Here is an 18,313-nt window from a genome sequence, read left to right as displayed (position 1 = left end):
TATAATAGAAGATGTTTTCGAATATTTTGATCCAAAATCAAGTGATTGCGGTGGTGTTTTCATGATATGAGGACTATTCGATATGAACCAAGTTTGGCCAGCTGCAGATTTGCGCTTAGGGTCATTATCCTGGTAGCAACGAAAGCAGTCTTGTATTCCAAGTTACTTGGAGCAAATTTTTATCAAGACCATATTGGTCCATGTTTGGATATAGCAGCCATTTAACCCGATCTCGGATCTTGACTTCTTGAGCCTTTGGTCGGAGCGAGTTTTACCGATTTAGCTGAAATTTAAGTTTTGTTATGACTTCCAACAACTGTGCTAAGTACGCTGAAAATAGGGTATGTTATCATGTGGTAAAAAATTTAGCCAAAATTGGAATACACAATTTATTATGCTTAATGAAAATTTTCTCTTCTGTTATGAAATTTTCCTAACGGATAGGAAAATGTCCTATTTTCAAGGAAATTGCAATTGGTTCATTTGCTAAAAGTGGGTATGGAAATTTCCTAAACATTTTTTTTATAACCAGTTAGAAAACCTAATTTCTCTTCCAAAAATACTAGCGGAGGTGAACATTACATCCTTAATTTTAATCTGCGACATACTACGAAAAGTTTTGTATAGAAGAAACATTTTTAGCAAATTTTCACCGAAGCTTTTTACATCCGTGACAAAGTTATGAATCTTTTTACTATATATTTGGAAAACATCTCAGTATGAAGTCCACCACGTTGTAAAAGCAAGTTTAATATACAATTTGTTAGTTAGTGGGAAATGAAATGTGGTATGCATGATCCTTAAAATATGTAAATGTATTTTTAAGATATTTCCAATAGCATATGGTAATAGATACAAACCTTTACAAAATAGTCAGCATGTTTTTTTTTGTGACTTTTTCATAAATTTTCATTAACAAAAATAATTTTGTTTTTAGGAATTCCTTACTCACATTAAAAATAACATTCCAAAATGTGTGTGTTTTTGAAGATCAATGTTTCTTGTCTGCCATTGATTGAGTATATACATACGTATGCGTGCGTTAAATTATTTGTGATTTTATAGTAGAATAAATATAAATCGTGCTATGTTCAGCCGGGCCGATTCTTATATACCCTGGATCGCATTAGTCGAGATCTTTTCTTGGTATCTCTTTTTAGGCTAACAAAGGATAAAGAAAATAATTGCTATGCTAATTGAATTGAATGTTGGAGGCCAAGTAAAAGTCATTGTGCAAAATTTCAGCCAAATCGAATAAGAATTGCGTCCTTTAGAGGCTCAGGAAGTCAAGATCCCAGATCGTTTTATATGGCAGCTATATCAGCTTATGGACCGATTTGAACCATACTAAGCACTTAGTTAGAAGTCATAACGAAACATGTCGTGCTGAATGTCAACCAAATCGGTTAGGAGGTGCGCCCTCTAGTGGCTCAAGAAGTCAAGATCAAAGATCGGTTTATATGGCAGCTATACCAAAACATAGCCCAATATGTCCCATTTAAAATTACAACCGACCTACACTAATAAGAAGTATTTGTGCAAAATTTCAAGCGGCTAGCTTGACTCCTTCGAAAGTTATCATGTTTTCGACAGGCAGACGGACTGGGCTAGATCTACTTAAAATGTCATGACGATCAAGAATATATATACTTTATGGGGTCTTAGGCGAATATTTCGAGGAGTTACAAAAAAATTAGTATACCCCCATCCTATGGTGGAGGGTTATAAACTATAAAAAGCGTGTTAAGTTCGGCCGGGAGGAATCTTATATACCCTCCACCATGGATCGCATTTGTCAAGTCCTTTGGGCGATATCTCTTTACAAACAATGGATAATGCTATACGTAGTTAAAAACCGATTGGGGTTTTTAACTTTGTGCAAAGTTTCAGCCAAATCTTATAGTGGCTCAAGAAATAAAATCGGGCGATCGGTTTATATGGAAGCTTTATCAGGTTGTGAAACAATTTAGACCATACTTGGCACAGTTGTTGGAAGTCAAAACCACTTCATGCAAAATTTCAGCCAATTTGTTTAATAATTGCGCCTTCTAGAGTTTTTAGAAGTCAATATCCGAGAACGGTTTATATGGAAGCTACTAGCTGACCCGGGCCCGCTCCGCTGCGCCTTCTTTTACTTTATATGGAACAAAAGTTTCCTTGGAATATTTATTTTCGACAATTAAAGAGCTTTTAGTGAAATACCATGCTACGAATATAGTATATCGCTTGAATAATTGTTTAACAATATAAGTGCCTTCGTCCGAATCCCATATGATCTTTATTGGTCTACGAATTTAAGTTTGGATGTAAGGTGCACGCCATTCTTTAAATACTTTATTTCAGCCCGATATTTTCATGATATCTGATTTAGGGGTCCCCCAGACACTTATCCCTTGGCCATTGGTTTAGGGGAGTTTACACGATGAGACGTCCCACAAACACAAGGCCCTAAACAAGGTTATCAAATTCGTTTTCTAATCTCAAAATCTTTCATTTGAGCCACATATTGGCATGGTCGAAAAATGTTTACCCTTTGGGGGGTGTTTTGGGGAAGGGGTGATGCCCTAAATACATTGTCCTAGATTTGGATATCAAATTCGTATTCTACTGCCAAATACCTTTATTTGAATTGCTGTTTGTGTGGTATTTTGGGAAAGCGGTAGACCCCCAGAAAATTTGTCCCGAAAGTGGGTATTAATTCTTGCTCTACCCCCAATACCTATCATTTAAGCTCCACGTTGACATGGTCGGTAAATATGCCCAAGGGATGTTTTGGGGATTGGGGTGGTCCCCCAAACACTAAGCTCGGAAAATATATCAGCAACGTGCTCTATTCTCATACATCTATATATCATTTATTTGAACCCCATATTGCCATTGGCATCAAAATTGGACATCAAAATCGGTTTTCTAATCTCATTTAAACTCCTTATTGCAAAAGTCAGCAAATATGTCTGTTTTGGGGTATTGGCCCCGAAAACTATAAATATTTAGTTCCACTCTTCTTAAGACCCAAATTGTCTTGGTGAGCAAATACGTCCTAGTTGGGGGTTTTTATGGTGGTGGGACATCCCCTAGACAGTTGGTCCCTAATGTTGATATCAGATACGTGGTCTACTCCCAAATACCTTTCATTTGAGCCCCATATTTCCATAGTCGGCAAACATGACCGGCTTAGGGGGTGTTTTGGGGGATGGGCGGCCACTCAGTGAGTTGGCATTGAAAATATATATCGGATACGTGTTCTTCTCTAAAAACCTCCTTATTTGAGCCTCATATTGCAATAGTCAGTAAATACTTCCTATTTAGGTGGTGTTGTGGGGGAGGCGTGGCCACATAGCCACTTTTCCCGAATATTGATATCAGATTCGTGCTTTATTCCCAAAAACCTTTCAATTGAGCCCCGTATTGCTATGATCCTAAATTTGTCCCCTTTGGGAGATGTTTTTGGGGAGAGGCGGCCCCCAAACACTTGGTCCCATATTTGGATATGAGATTCGAATTCTGCACTCAAATACCTATTATTTAAGTCCCATATTCCCATGGTTAGTAAATAAGTCCAGTTTGGGGGGTGTTTTGGGGAAGGGGTGGACCCCCGAAACGTGGTTCCACATTTGGGTATTAGATTCGTATTCTACTCGCAAATACCTTTCATTTGAGTCCGATATTGCCATGGTCGGTGAATATGACCGATTTAGGAGTGTTTTGGGGGTTGAGGTGGTCCCCCAAACACTTGGTCCGATAATTAAATATCAGATACATTTTCTTATCCTAAATACCTTTCATTTGAGTCCCATATTGTCGTGATTGGTCTAAATATATGATTGGTAGGTTTTAGGGTGGAGCGGCCCCCCTAGTTACCCCATCCGAAATTTGGATACCAAATTTTTATTTTTGGGGTACTATATGAGAGCACACAATATTTCGCTGAAATCGCACCACCCATCTCCGAGATTTGGCGTTTCTGAAAATTTGGGTAAGGGGGAGGGTCCGACCCCATTCAGAAATCAAACAAGTAAAAGCGTGCTAAGTTCGGCCGGGCCGAATCTTATATACCCTCCACCATGGATCGCATTTGTCGAGTTCTTTTCCCGGCATCTCTTCTTAGGCAAAAAAGGATATGAGAAAAGATTTACTCTGCTATTAGAGCGATATCAAGACATGTTATTGTGGTCCAACAATTAAATTACATGTTGGAGAACTGTGTAAAATGTCAGCCAATTCGAATAAGAATTGCACCCTTTGGGGGCTCAAGAAAATAGAGAGATCGATTTATATGGGAGCTGTATTGGGCTATAGACCGATTCAGATCATAATAAACACGTAAGTTGATGGTCATGAGAGGATCCGTAGTACAAAATTTCAGGCAAATCGGATAATAATTGTGACCTCTAGAGGCTCAAGATATCAAGATCCCAGATCGGTTTATATGGCAGGTATATCAGGTTATGAACCGATTTGAACCTTATTTGACACAATTGTTGAAAGTAAGAATAAAATACTTCATGAAAATTTTCTGCCAAATCGGATAGGAATTGCGCCCTCTAGAAGCTCAAGAAGTCAAGTCCCCAGATCTGTTTATATGACAGCTATATCAAGTTATTTACCGATTTGAACCACACTTGGCACAGTTGTTGGATATCCTAACCAAACACGTCGTGCAAAAATGCATTAAAATCGGATAAGAATTGCGCTCTCTAGAGGCTCAAGATGTCAAGACCAAGATCGGTTTATATGGCAGCTATATCAGGTTATAAACCGATTTGAACCATACTTGGCACAGTTATTGAATATTATAACAAAACACGTCGTGCAAAATTTCATTCCAATCGATTAAGAATTTCGCACTCTAGAGGCTCAAGAATTCAAGACCCAAGATCGGTTTATATGGCAGCTATATCAGGTTATGGACCGATTTGAACTATACTTGGCGCAGTTGTTGGATATCATAACAAAGCACGTCGTGCGTTTCAGTCAAATCGGTCCAGAATTGCGCCCTCTAGAGGCCCAAGAACTATATCAGGTTATGGACCGATTTGAACCATACTTGGCACAGTTGTTGGATATCATAACAAAACACTTCGTGCAAAATTTTATTCCAGTCGGGTAAGAACTGCGCACTCTAGAGGCTCAAGAAATCAAGACTCAAGATCGGTTTATATGGCAGCTATATCGGGTTATGGACCGATTTGAACCATACTTGGCACAGTTGTTGGATATAAAAACAAAACACGTCGTTCAAAATTTCATTCCAATCGGATAAGAATTGCGCACTCTAGAGGCTCAAGAAGTCAAGACCCAAGATCGGTTTATATGGCAGCTATATCAAAACACGAATTCCACGATCCGTAATAGGTTATTTATGGTGTTCACCCACAGGGGTGGCGAAAAAATGGCTTTATGGCATGCTCTGTGCCATTTGTCATGTCATTTGTCATGTCATGAGACCCTCAATTTATCGACCTGTTCCTTAGCGTATGTTTTATCCTGTTGCTTCCAGCCAGGCTTTCGGAGTATATGCAAGTGCTAGGTACGCTCTTTCTGTAGTAACGCCGGAAATATTCCATCAGGTCCGGGTGACTTAAATGGTTTGAAGCTCCTCAATGCTTCCTTAACCATAAAGTTCAGTTTCATTATTCCAAGATTTTTGTGTCTCCGTGAGTCCCGTCGTATCCTGTGAAAAATGGATTTGTGTCAAAAGTCCATTGTCTCTGCTCTCATTTCCATGGCATCTTCTAATGTTTCAGTTTGGACATGAGTTTTTGAGAGAAAAATTTTCATCTTGACGGCGTCGTTAATGCTATCGACCTGTTTGCAGAAAAGCTTCCAGGAGGCACGTGTTGCCGATCTGATAATCTCATTGTATTCTTTGAGCCGTGTGTAATACACATCTCAATAAACTTCCGCTTTTTTACGCCGTGCTCTGTTTTATTCTGCAAACCTGTTTACCAATATTGGCAATCTCCCCGGTCATCCAGCGTTTTTCTTGGGCTGATTTCCTTTCTCGAAGAGGACAACTATCTTCGACAGACTTCACTAGTGATATCGTAATGCTGTTGACATTGTCGTCAATGTCTTCTATGTTTGGACAATCTAAATTATCTTGCATAAGTCTTCTTCTGAGTAAATGCAAATGCAAATTTGCCCATAAACATTTCACTAGGGAACAGGGGCAAACTTCTCACATATCACCGATTGCTGTCCGATTAAAATTTTAAGCTCAATGATAAGGGGCCTCCTTTTATATCCGAGTCCGAACGGCGCATTGTGGGGAATTCGACCTCAAAAGAGTCGTTTAATTCAAATTTGAAATTTTAAGTTATAATAAAATATTATGCAGCATTCGCAAGCGTATATAATTGTTCTTTATATTCCTCAAAAGCACGACGTGTTTTGTTATGATATCCAATAACTATGCCAAGTGTGGTTCAAATCGGTCCATAACCTGATATAGCTGCCATATAAACCGATCTTGGGTCTTGACTTCTTGAGCCTCTAGAGTGCGCAATTCTTATCCGATTGGAATGAAATTTTGCACGACGTGTTTTGTTATGATATCCAACAACTGTGCCAAGTATGATTCAAATCGGTCCATAACCTAATATAGCTGCCATATCAACCGATCTTGGGTCTTGACTTCTTGAGCTTCTAGAGTGCGCAATTCTTATCCGATTGGAATGAAATTTTGCACGACGTGTTTTGTTATGATATCCAACAACGTTGCCGAGTATGGTTCAAATCGGTTCATAACCTGATATAGCTGCTATATAAACTGATCTTGGTCTTGACTTCTTGAGCCTCTAGAGTGCGCAATTCTTATCCGATTGGAATGAAAGTTTGGACGACGTGTTTTGTTATGATATCCAACAACTGTGCCAAGTATAGTACATATCGGTTCATAACCTCATATAGCTGCCATATAAACCGATCTGGGATCTTGACTTCTTGAGCCTCTAGAGATCGCAATTATTATCCGATTTGCCTGAAATTATGTACTACGAATCCTCTCATGACCATCAACATACGTGTTTATTATGATCTGAATCGGTCTATAGCCCGATACAGCTCCCATATAAATCGATCTCTCTATTTTACTTCTTGAGCCCCCAAAGGACGCAATTCTTATTCGAATTTGCTGACATTTTATACAGGTCTCCAACATGTAGTAATATAATAATAGCAGAGCAAATATTTTCTTATATCCTTTTTGCCTAAGGAGAGATGCCGGGAGAAGAACTCGGCAAATGCGATCCATGGTGGAGGGTATGTAAGATTCGGCCTGGCCGAACTTAGCACGCTTTTACTTGTTTGATTTTTATACCCTCCACCATAGGATAGGGGGTATACTAATTTCGTCATTCTGTTTGTAACTACTCGAAATATTCGTCTGAGACCGCATAAAGTAGTTATATTCTTGATCGTCGCGACATTTTATGTCGATCTAGCCATGTCCGTCCGTCTGTCCGTCCGTCCGCCTGTCTGTCGAAAGCACGCTAACTTCCGAAGGAGTAAAGCTAGCCGCTTGAAATTTTGAAAAAATACTTCTTATTAGTGTAGGTGTCGGTTGGTGTTGTAAATGGGTCCCATCGGTCCATGTTTTGGTATAGCTGCCATGTAAACCGATCTTGGACCTTGACTTCTTGAGCCTTTAGAGCGCGCAATTCTTATCCGATTGGAATGAAATTTTGCACGACTTGTTTTTTTATGATATCTAACAACTGTGCCAAGTATGATTTAAATCGGTCCATAACCAGATATAGCTGCCATATAAACCGATCTGGGGCCTTGACTTCTTAAGCCCCTAGAGTGCGCAATTCTTGTCCGATTAGAATGAAATTTTGCACGACGTGTTTTCTTATGAACTGTGCCAAGTATGATTCAAATCGGTCCATAACCAGATATAGCTGCCATATAAACCGATCTGGGGCCTTGACTTCTTGAGCCTCTATAGTGCGCAATTCTTATCCGATTGGAATGAAATATTGCACGACGTGTTTTCTTATTATATCCAACAACTGTGCCAAGTATGGTTCAAATCGGACCATGACCATGATATAGCAGCCATATAAACCGATCTTGGGTCTTGACTTCTTGAGCCTCTAGAGGGCGTAATTCTTATCCGATTTGGCTGAAATTTTGCATGAGGTGTTTTGTTGTGACTTCTAACAACTAATTCGAATATGGTTCAAATCGGTTCATAACCTGATATAGCTGCCATATTAACCGATTTGGGATCTTGACTTCTTGAGCCTCTAGAGGTCGCAATTATTTTCCGATTTGGCTAAAAACTTGCATGACTTATTTTATTCTTACTTTCAACAACTGTGCCAAATAAGGTTCAAATCGGTTCATAACCTGATATAGCTGCCATATAAACCGATTTGGGATCTTGACCTCTTGAGCCTCTAGCGCAATTATTTTCCGATTTGCCTGAAGTTTTGTACGATTGATCCTCTCATGACCATCAACATACGTGTTTATTATGGTCTGAATCGGTCTATAGCCCGATACAGCTCCCATATAAATCGATCTCTCTGTTTTACTTCTTGAGCCCCCAAAGGGCGCAATTCTTATTCGAATTGGCTGACATTTTACACAGGTCTCCAACATATAATTTAATTGTGGTCCAAACCGGACCATATCTTGATATCGCTCTAATAGCAGAGCAAATCTTTGCTTATATCTTTTTTTGCCTAAGAAGAGATGCCGGGAAAAGAACTCGACAAATGCGATCCATGGTGGAGGGTATATAAGATTCGGCCCGGCCGAACTTAGCACGCTTTTACTTGTTCAATTTAACATGATTTCCTATAATTTGCGTACGAATATTTTCAAAAAAATCTTTTGGCCGTTTGACCTTGGCCGTTAAACCCATTTGTTTAAGGCATTAAACTAATTTTAAAAATTTTGCTGCAGTAGAATTCAAAAAGTTTCATATCGTAATATAATAAATTTCTGAAGACATTAGAATTTTTATGTTTTTTTTTTTTTAGAAAAACATGGAGATATAGTGAACTATTCAAACGAATCTTGGTTTTTCAAGTTCAAGGAATACTCGACTATACAAATGTTCAAAAAAGTTTTGCCCGTTTTCGACCTTTTTGGAGTTTTGGAGCTTTTTAAAAATAAGTCGATACAAAAGAAGAGCATATTTTGTGTTTAATACTGTTTGCAATACTTATATGCCAATTTTTGGCCAACCTCTTTGGCACATATTTCAAATAAAGATTATTAAAGCTTGAATAAGTGATCTGAAATTTTTATCCATATTCAGAGATATCTTAAAACACACTACCCTATTAAATACTAGACATTTTGATTGAAATTTTTTCAAAAACCTTTTTGTTATTCTATGGTCCTTTAAGTGTAGGTCATATCAGCTCCGATTTATAAAAAATCAATGAAACAATCAAAGTTGCATACTGATAACAACTATCAAATTTATGAAATGTAGTGCTACGCTCTATGTAAGGACATATAGTCTTTTTTTAATTTCTATCAAAAAGATTAGTATGCATATATATTATCATTATATCTAAATCTAATTCGATTTACTTAAAATTTATCACATACTAGCTGACCGGGCCCGCTTCGCTGCGCCTTCTTTTACTTTATATGGAACAAAAGTTTCCTTGGAATATTTATTTTCGACAATTAAAGATCTTTTAGTGAAATACCATGCTACGAAAATAGTATATCGCTTGACTGATTTTATCTGAATCCCATATGATCTTTATTGATCTACGAATTTAAGTTTGGATGTAAGGTGTACTTGCCCCCTTAAACACTTTTTACGAATATTCAGATTCGTGCTTTACTTCCATAGACCTTTCGTTTGAGCACAATATTACTGTGGTCGTAAGTATTTCCCCTTTTGGGGGATGTTTTTGGTGAGAGGCGGCCCCCCAAACACTTGGTCCCATATTTAGATATCAGATTAGAATTCTACACTCAACTACCTTTTATTTAAGCCCCATATTACCATGGTCAGTAAATAAGTCCTGTTTGGGGAAGGGGTGGTCCCCCTAGCACTTGGACCGCCAATTGGATATCAGATACGTTTTCTTGTCCTAAATACTTTTCATTTGAGTCCCATATTGTCGTGATTGGTGTAAATATATGTTTGGTAGGTTTTAGGGTGCGCCAGCCCCCCTAGGTACCCCATCCGAAATTTGGAAACCAAATTTTTATTTTTAGGGTACTATATGAGAGCACACAATATTTCGCTTAAATCGCACTACCCATCTTCAAGATCTGGCGTTTCTGAAAGTTAGGGTAAGGGGGAGGGTCCGCCCCCACTTCAGATATCAAAAAATGTAGTACCCAATTTTCACCACGGGGTCGTTATGTACCATCTGTGAAAATTTCAAGAAAATCGGTTCAGCCGTTTCTGAGTCTATAAGGAACACACAAACATACAATACAAACAAACAAATCTACAAACAAACACAAATTGATTTTTATATATAAGATTTTACTCACTTACCAACATCTGTGGTATATTTCGGTCCAATCGCTTACTAAATGTGGGTCAACAGCATTTACAATTAAAATCTTTAATACTATATATATCTGAACAATACGCAATTTAAACGGATAGCGTGGTCAAAGTATGGTACTTATTTTTTTCGACATTGGAGTTTTTGTTTGGATTTGTAATACAAAAACATGAAATAATTGTGGTCATGTGCTTGAGGGGCCCAAATAGATATATAGGCCAATCAGCCAATATAAGGCTCAAAGGAGAGGTATTAGCGATTGGAATAAGAATCTGTCATCCCATCTTGAGCCATATGTCTGCAGGCAGTTTTTGGTATATTTTGTTTTGTTAAAATGTCGAATTTATGAATTCTGACAATGGTGACTTTTAGATAGTGACATCTAACATAATACAAAGGTCAGAATCTTCAACAGAAGTGTGAAATCTATTTTATTATATGGCTGCACAATATTATAGACTGTTATATTCCATTTTGCTGTTCTTAAATTAATGCTCGAGATCTTTTTGTTATTTATTTAAATTAATTATTGTTATTGCATATATAAAAATCGCTTTTTCATTTGGGTGTATCATATTTTGAAAACACATTCTATTGAAACATTGATAAATAAATTATATAGAAACAAGTAAAAGCGTGCTAAGCTCGGCCGGGCCGAATTTTGGCCCATGGATACTGGATTCTGCCAAAAATTTATAAAAAAAAAAAAATCAGTTGAAGGACATAATTTAATTCTAAAGGGTAATTTTTTTGAGGTTAGGATTTTCATGCATTAGTATTTGACAGAACACGTGGGATTTCAGACATGGTGTCAAAGAGAAAGATGCTCAGTATACTTTGACATTTCATCATGAATAGACTTACTAACGAGCAACGCTTGCAAATCATTGAATTTTTTTACCAAAATCAGTGTTCGGTTCGAAATGTGTTCATTCACCGTTCAGCGATGAGGCTCATTTCTGGTTGAATGGCTACGTAAATAAGCAAAATTGCCGCATTTGGAGTGAAGAGCAACCAGAAGCCGTTCAAGAACTGCCCATGCATCCCGAAAAATGCACTGTTTGGTGTGGTTTGTACGCTGGTGGAATCATTGGACCGTATTTTTTCAAAGATGCTGTTGGACGCAACGTTACGGTGAATGAACACATTTCGAACCGAACACTGATTTTGGTAATAAAATTCAATGATTTGCAAGCGTTGCTCGTTAGTAAGTCTATTCATGATGAAATGTCAAAGCATACTGAGCATCTTTCTCTTTGACACCATGTCTGAAATCCCACGTGATCTGTCAAATACTAATGCATGAAAATCCTAACTTCAAAAAAATCACCCTTTAGAAGTCATTGTGCAAATTTTCAGGCAATTTCAGCCAGAATTGCGCCCTATATTGGCTCAAGAAGTAAAATCGGAAGATCGGTTATGGACCGACTAAGGCCATATTTTGCACGTATGTTGAAGATCATAGTCTCCTATGATCTTCAACATATGATCTTGAAGATCATAGTGTCCTATAATCTTCAACATAGGTGCAAAATATGGCCTTAGTTGGTCGTCGTGGTCAAAATTTCCGCCAAATCCGATAAGAATTGCGCTCTCTAGAGGCACAAGAAGTCAAGACCCAAGATCGTTAATATGGCAGCTATATCGAAACATGGAGCGATGTTTCCCATTTAGCATCCCAACCGATCCACACTAATTGAAGTTATTTGTACAAAAATATCAAGCGCCTAGTTTTATTCCTTCGAAAGTTAGCGTGCTTTCGACATACAGACAGACGGATAGACGGACGGAAATGGCGATCAAGAATATGGTTGCCTTTTATATTTTGGGATTGGACAAACCTTCTGTTGCAATCAGCCAATTGACAGCTCTATCGTAAAGTTTGACATTTTTTAGGTTATACGTACTCAGAACGTTTTGACATATGAGCGCTATTTGTGGCCTTTACAGTAACTTAAAAGATTCATCTCGCCCAAAAAATGCAATTAAATCGTGAACATTTTCGTGCGATTACTGTACCCACCACCGAAGGATGGGGGTATATTCATTTTGTCATTCCGTTTGCAACACATCAAAATATCCATTTCCTATCCTATAAAGTATATATATTCTTAATCAGCGTAAACATCTAAGACGATCTAGCCATGTCCGTCGGTCTGTCTGTTGAAATCACGCTACAGTCTTTAAAAATAGAGATATTGAGCTGAAACTTTGCACAGATTCTTTTTTTTTTTGTTCATAAACAGGTTAAGTTCGAAGATGGGCAATATCGGACTATATCTTGATAATGCCCCCATATAGACCTATCCCACGATTTAGGGTCTTAGGCCCATAAAAGCCACATTTTTCATTCGATTTTGCTGAAATTTGGAACAGTGAGTTGCGTTAGGCCCTTCGATATCCTTCTGCAATTTGGCCCAGATCAGTCCAGATTTGAATATAGCTGCCATATAGACCGATCTCTCGATTTAAGGTTTTGGGCCCATAAAAGGCGCATTTATTGTCCTATGTCGACGAAATTTGGAGCAGTGAGTTGTGTTAGGCCATTCGACATCCTTCTTCAATTTGGCCTAGATCGGTCTAGATTTGGATATAGCTGCCATGTAGACCGATCTCTCGATTTAAGGTTTTGGGCTCATAAAAGTCGCATATACTGTCCGATGTCGCCGACATCTGGGATAGTGAGTTGTGTTAGGCTCTTCGACATTTTCCTGAAACTTGGTCCAAATCGGTCCAGATTTGGATATAGTTGCCATATGGACCGATATTTCGATTTAAAGTTTTGGCCCCATAAAAGCCGCATTTATAATCCGATTTCACTGCAATTTGACACAATTACATACCAAACTTCTGTCAAAGCAGCAGAAATTAGAGCTCTAGGAACCGAACAAGGATGATCGAGAGACAGGTTTACATGGCAGCTACATCACGTTGATATAGGACCGTATTTGGCACAGTTGTTGGAAGTTATAACAGAACACTTCATCCAAAAATCCAGCCAAATCAGACAAAAATGGCGGCTTGTACTTGAGCTCAAACTTTGCACAGATTCTTTTTTTGTTCATAAGCAGGTTAAGTGCGAATATGGGCTATATCGGACTATATCTGATATAGCCCCCATATAGACCGATCGGCCGATTTAGGGGGTTAGGCCCATAAAAGCCACATTTGTTATACGATTTGGCTGAAATTTTGAACAGTAAGTTGCGTAAGGCCCTTCGATATCCTTCTTCAATTTGTCTCAGATCGGTTCAGATTTGGATATAGCTGCCATATAGACCGATCCTCCGATTTAGGGTCTGAGGTCCATAAAAGCCACATTTATTATCCGATTTCGCTGAAATTTGGAACAGTGCGTTATGTTAAGCCCTTCGACATCCTTCGTCAATTTGGCCCAGATCGGTCAAATTTGGATATAGCTGCTATATAGACCGATCCTCCGATTAAGGGTCTTAGGTCCATAAAAGCCACATTTATTATCCGATTTTGCTGAAATTTGGGACAGTGAGTTGCCTTTGCTCCCCTTTGACCTCTTTCATTTGGCCCCAATCAGATCAGATTTGGATATAGCTGTCATATAGACCGATCCCTTGATTTAAGGTTTTGGGCCCATAAAAGGTGCATTTATAGTCCGATGTCGCCGAAATTTGGGACAGTGAATTCTGTTAGACCCTTCGATATCCTACTTCAATTTTACTCAGATCAGTTCAGATTTGGATATACCTGCCATATAGACCGATCTCTAATTTTAATGTTTTGGGCCCATAAAAGGCGCATTTATTGTCCGATGTTGCCTAAGTTTGGGACAGAGAGTTAAGTTAAACCCCTCCATATATATGCAATTTGGTCTAGATCGATCAAGATTTGCATGTAGCTGCCATATAGACCGATATCTTGATTAAAAGTGTTGGCCCCAAAAAAGGCGCATTTATAATCCGAATAACTGAAATTTGACACAGTGACTTATGTACGACTTTTCGACATCCATGTTGTATATGGTTCAGATCGGTTTATTTTTAGATATAGCTACTAACAAGTACACAATTGAACAATGACTTGTACTTATTAGCATTTGGTCCAAATCGGAACATACTGCCATTTAACTGCTGTGGGACATAAGGTATGCAATTTTCACCGGTTTTGATGAAAAGTGGTTTACATATATACCCGAGGTAGTGGGTATCCAAAGTTCGGCCCGGCTGAACTTAACGCCTTTTTACTTGTTTTTATATAAAACCATATTGACTTAGGAAATAAAAAGACGTTTGAAAATTTTTTCTTTAAAAAAATTAATGCTCAGAGTCAAGAAATCTTCCTGGAGTTGGAGATGAGGCAAAATTCCTCGGCTCCGCATCCCTGATTTTAACAGGGCAATAGTCGGTGTAACCAACTTACGTAACGCAGTCAGCGCATTGTATATATGTATGCAGTCATAGATGATTTGAAAGTATAATTGGCATGGAACAAATTTATTGTATACTCGCTGACCCGGGCCCGCTCCGCTGCGCCTTCTTTTACTTTATATGGAACAAAAGTTTCCATGGAATATTTATTATCGACAATTTAAGATCTTTTAGTGAAATACCATGCTACGAAAATAGTATATCGCTTGACTAACAAATTCGTTTTCTAATCTCAAATACCTTTTATTTGAGCCACATATTGGCACGGTCGAAAAATTTTTTCCCCTTTGGGGGTGTTTTGGGACAGGGATGATGCCCTAAATACATGGTCCTACATTTGTATATAAAATTCGTATTCTACTCCCAAATACCTTTATTTGAGCCCCATATTGCGATGGACACTAAAGAATTTCTGTCTGTGGGGTTCTTTGGGAAAGGAGTAGCCCCCCAAAAAATTGGTCCCGAAAATAGGTATTAATTCTTGCTCTACCCCCCCAATACCTTTCATTTAAAACCCACATTATCATGGTCGGTAAATATGCCCGATTTAGGGGTATATTGGGGAGTGGGGTGGTCCCCCAAATTCTAAGCCCTGAAAATATATCAGCAACGTGCTTTATTCTCATATATCTATATATCATTTATTTCAACCCTATATTGCCATTGCCCTCAAAATTGGATACGAAAATAGTTTTCTAATCTCATTTAAACACCTTATTGCAAAATTCAGCAAATATGTCTGGTTTGGGGTATTGGCCATAAAAACTATGAATATTAAGTTCCACTCTTTTTAAGACCCAAATTGTATTGGTGAGCATATATGTCCTATTTGGTGGTTGTTATTGTGGTGGAACGTCCCCTAAACAGTTGGTCCCTAATGTTGATATCAGATACGTGGTCTACTCCCAAATACCTTTAATTTGAGCCCCATATTTCCATAGTCGGCAAACATGATCGGCTTGGGGGAAGTTTTGGCGGATGGGCGGCCACTCAGTGAGTTGGCCTTGAAAATATATATCGGATTCGTGTTCAACTTTAAAAACCCTCATATTTGAGCCTCATATTGTAATAGTCAAAAAATACCTACTATTTGGGTTGTGTTGTGGGGTGGGGTTGCCCCATAAACATTTTTCCCGAATATTGATATCAAATTCGTGCTTTACTCCCAAAGACTTTGTATTTGAGCCCATATTGCTATGGTCGTAAATTTGTCCCCTTTGGGGGATGTTTTTGGAGAAAGGCGGCCCCCAAACACTTGGACTCATATTTTGATATCAGATTCGTATTCTTCATTCAAATACCTTTTATTTAAGCCCCATATTCAGTAAATAAGTCCTGTTTGGGGAGTGTTTTGGGAAAGGGGTGGACCCCCGAAACGTGGTCCCACATTTGGATATCAGATTCGCATTCTACTCGCAAATACCTTTCATTTGAGTCCCATATTGCCATGGTCGGTAAATATGCTTAATATGTGTTTGGTAGGTTTTAGGGTGGAGCAGCCCCCCTAGGTACCCCATCCGAAATTTTGATACGAAATTTTTATTTTTTGGGTACTATATGAGAACACACAAAATTTCGCTTAAATCGCACCACCCATCTCCGAGACCTAGCGTTTCTGAAAAAACGAGTAGTACCCTATTTTCACCACGGGGTCATTATGCAAAATTTCAAGAAAATCGGTTCAGCCGTTTCTGTGTCTATAAGGAACACACAAACATACAAACAAGCAAACAAACAAACAAACAAATCTACAATCAAACACAAATACCCTCCACCATAGGATGGGGGGTATACTAATATCGTCATTCTGATTGTAACTACTCGAAATATTCGTCTGAGACCCCACAAAGTATATATATTCTTGATCGTCGTGAAATTTTATGTCGATCTAGCCATGTCCGTCCGTCCGTCCGTCTGTCTGTCGAAAGCACGCTAACTTCCGAAGGAGTAAAGCTAGCCGCTTGAAATTTTGCACAAATACTTCTTATTAGTGTAGGTCGGTTGGTATTGTAAATGGGCCATATCGGTCAATTTTCAATACAGCTGCCATATAAACCGATCTTGGGTCTTGACTTCTTGAGCCTCTAGAGTGCGCAATTCTTATCCGATTGGGATGAAATTTACCACGACGTGTTTTGTTATGATATCCAACAACTGTGCCAAGTATGGTTCAAATCGGTTTATAACCTGATATAGCTGCCATATAAACGGATCTTGGGTCTTGACTTCTTGAGCCTCTAGAGTGCGCAATTCTTATCCGATTTGGCTGAAATTTTGCATGACGTATTCTATTCTTACTTTAAACAACTGTGTCAAATAAGGTTCAAATCGGTTCGTAACCTGATATAGCTGCCATATAAACTGATCTGGGATCTTGACTTCTTGAGCCTCTAGAGGTCGCAATTATTATCCGATTTGCCTGAAATTTTGCATGACTTATTCTATTCTTACTTGCAACAACTGTGTCAAATAAGGTTTAAATCAGTTCATAACCTGATATAGCTGCCATATAAACCGATCTGGGATCTTGAATTCTTGAGCCTCTAGAGGTCGCAATTATTATCCGATTTGCCTGAAATTTTGTACGACGGATCCTCCCAAGATCATCAACATACGTGTTTATTATGGTCTGAATCGGTCTATAGACCGATACAGCTCCCATATAAATCGATCTCTCTATTTTACTTCTTGAGCCCCACAAGGGCGCAATTCTTATTCGAATTGGCTGACATTTTACACAGGTCTCCAACATATAATTTAATTGTGGTATAAACCGTATCATATCTTGATATCGCTCTAATAGCAGGACAAATCTTTTCTTATATCCTTTTTTGCCTAAGAAGAGATGCCGGAAAAAGGACTCGACAAATGCGCTCCATGGTGGAGGGTATATAAGATTCGGCCCCGCCGAATTTGGCACGCTTTTACTTGTTATATATAAGATTTTTTTCAAACACACTGTATTGTATACATTGTGCACTACATTTTCTTGGGTAGACCCAAGAAAATGTAAAAATTGTGGACAAGTATGATGTACGGTTACCCACTGAGTGATATTAAAAGTTACAATTCTAATTAAATTGTTTTAAGGAATAATCACTATATTGGGTTTTATCCAGAACAAATTGTTGGACCGATAAACCAAACATATCGGACCACGAACTTATAGATGACGGCTACAATATTCAATTCAATGTTTTTATTTTTAAAACCACATCTCATTCATAGTAAGATATATACGGCCGTATTCACTAAACTTAATGAAGCCTTAAAATGGGCTTATTTGAAAGTTCTATAAAGGTAATCCGTCAAATAAACCTATTTAAAGCTACATACATTTTTGTGAATACCGCTGATGTTCCTTTTATTTTACCTAACTATAATAACATGAATCTGATAACCTCCTTAATG

Source organism: Stomoxys calcitrans, chromosome 2 (genome assembly GCF_963082655.1).
Source record: "Stomoxys calcitrans chromosome 2, idStoCalc2.1, whole genome shotgun sequence".
Classification (NCBI taxonomy): Eukaryota; Metazoa; Arthropoda; class Insecta; order Diptera; family Muscidae; genus Stomoxys; species Stomoxys calcitrans.
This window is presented reverse-complemented; position numbering follows the sequence as displayed.